A 2,941-nucleotide genomic window follows, 5' to 3' on the forward strand; every position below is an offset into this window, starting at 1 on the left:
ACTTTCACACCTTTAGGGAAGCCTGAATTGATTAAATAATGATGAAACATGTAAAGCATACTTAATAAGGTACATTGGTACATGGACGTTTTTATTTATTTAAATATTGCTATAAACTATCATCCAGTAAAATAATTTATTGATGTTGAGTAATTTTTGTTTTTGCTGAACTTTTACAAGGCCTTAGTCTCATAAATTTAGAAAGCACTTGAACCATGCATACATGTTTATACATTTTCCCAGCGTTTTAAGGAAATGTCTTCTCTTTAGTGTGCTGTTTACTAAATTATGCATTCATGTAATAAAAAATCTTGCCGTCAGAAGGTCTGGATTGAAAACTTTCTCCACCATTATAAGCTCTGTGACCTTGATTGTACACCAAACAATAACTCTTGGTTTGTTTTTCTCTTTTGTAAAATTGGATTTACATTCATGTGTGAAGTCTGGTGAGGCTATTTTGAGTTTGTCAGTGTGCAGAAGCCTTAATAAGAATGATGGGGTATTTCCAGAAAGTGGCTGGCTAAGGGCAAACCGAGTTGAACTCTCCTCCGTTAGAGTTTATGCAGGGGAAGCAGCAGTGAAAGCAAAGCCTTCTGGAATAGAGTCACACAGAAGATTTATGCCTAAAGAGAGAGTTTTCATTGTAAAAAAATAGGTTTTGTTATATGACAATTCCACTCTAAAATATAATGACATGAGATGGGCACTTGTTCTTTCATTTTTTTTTTCTTGGCCCATCATCTTCACTCTTCTTTCTCCTTGTCAAGCCTCCCCAAGGTCTGACTGTGAACTCCTTCTCTCTCTCTTCTTGCCATAGGACTTTCTCACTCTATTACTGCTGTTTCACCAGTGTCTTAAGATATTATTATTGGCTATTAAAATATCTTTCCTTTACATGCGGCCTGTCCCAGGTGAGCTCATGTGACAGTCTTCAGAGGTAAATGTTAAGAAGACTGAGCCATAGCAGTAAAGACAAGAAGGCAACTGCCCAAATGTGACCAAAATTATATAATTATGTTCTGTGGGAGTTCTTGTGACATCCATAGAGTCAAAATGGAACAGCTTTATCCAAGATGTGGGGTAACATTGGACATTAATGAAACAGTGAATCAGAAATCTCCTCTGGGGCTAGGATATTAATTTGAGACTCCTCTGCATACAGAAGTAATGGAACACTTGTCTGCGGTGTGGAGGAGACAATGTTGAAGAAGAATGAGCATGTGAGGGCCTGGGAATAAACCTTAAGAAACTCCAGCCTTCAACATTAAGGGAGAGGTAAAAGAGCAGAATCTAACACAGTACTTGGAGTTAAGGAGAAAATCCAGAAACTGAGGGGCAAGCATTTCAAGAAAGAGGTGTTCACTAGTATCAAGGTAAGGACTGAGGATGGTCGAGTACATTTAGTGACTTTGAATTCTTTGGAAGCCTTTGAAAGAGTTGCTGTGGCAGAAAGAAAAGAAAGGAAGCCATACGCGAGCAGTTTGAGAAGTGTGTGAAGTGTGAAGAGATATAAACAAGTCTTCAAAACATTTTGGTTTCCAAAAGGCCAATCATGGTGCAGTAGCTGGCAGGCGATGAGGAACTAAGTAAGGCTTTTTGCTTGTTTTATATTTACGAGATTATGGGTTTACTATAAAGTATACAACTCAGTAACAACCATGTGGACACCATGCACAGGACAAGGTTATGGGGGGAGCAGGGAGCTTCCATGGCCTCTCTGGGCACTACTTTCCCAGAACCTTGATGTGTTCACCAGCCTGGAAGCTCCTCATACTCCTTAAGTAAAGTTTTTTTTTTTAGTTGTTATTATTTTCATGCAAAGACTGAGAAATTTTTTCCATCTGATGGTTTTTATTTTCGTCTTTAAAATAGAAATCAAGGTCACTTAATAAGAGTAAGCAAGATAAAGTTAGTCCACTGTTTGAAAAAATAGTAGAGAAGGTTTGAGATAATTGTGGAGAACATAAGAGTGAGTTGGACAATCAGAGAAATGTGTCAGTGCTGAGGGCCCATTTGAAGTTGTTTCTTCTCAATTAACAGTGAAATTAATATATTGTCTAATAAGACATTTTTCAATGATTTGAGGATAATCAGTGCAGGCTTAGAGAAGGGGTTTGGGCAGATGTGTTCAATTAAAAATTAAGGGGAAAGAGTTTAATTTTGTAGGTGATTACCGAAATAATCAACCTTAAAATCTAAGGAGGATAAGGATGAGGGGACCACCAAAACACTTGGTCCCTGTTTTGAGAAGAACAAAATATACATAAGCAAGTTGAAAAGGGAGTAGGTAGTGTTTAGAGTGAAATGTTTATTAGTTTTATAGTTGTTATATGTATTGACAAGAGCCAAAGTGTGATGGTGAGAGTAGCTAAAATAGAGGAAGAGAAAGTCATTGAAGGTGAATAATTTGAATCATGGGAGGCCACTAGAGCAGACACACCATTCATGGGACATTTTAGTCACTAGGGCAATAGGTAGGTGTGAGAGATAGAGGGTTTCAGAGGAATTCTGTAAGCCAGGTGATGAAATTGCTAATACATAAAAGGGAATGACAGGAAAATCAGGAAATTAGAGTAGTAATCACCAGTGCAAATGGTGGAAGGGAAGAGAGTGCTGTAGCTGAATACTATCAATCTCGAAACAACATTATTCTCTTAAGAAGACAGAGAAATTATGATTCAGCAGAGGCGCTGGTGATGGGAGGAGGGGCAAAGATTATACATCTCATCCCCCAGATTAGTGAGGAATGAGGACATCAGCAGCTTGAGGAGACTCTGGAGAAAATGAGGTGGGGTGGGTAGAAATGGGTTTGCTTAAGTCAAAGAGGTTGAAGGAGCATTGTAAGGATAGATAGGAATCTGAGGAGGAGTCAAGATGGCGGACGAGAAAAGCCACCAGTCAGAGTGTCTCTGCAAAAAAGACAAATTTTAGAAGAAAGAGA

This window comes from Propithecus coquereli, unplaced genomic scaffold (genome assembly GCF_000956105.1).
Source record: "Propithecus coquereli isolate 6110/MARCELLA unplaced genomic scaffold, Pcoq_1.0 Scaffold72, whole genome shotgun sequence".
Lineage (NCBI taxonomy): Eukaryota > Metazoa > Chordata > Mammalia > Primates > Indriidae > Propithecus > Propithecus coquereli.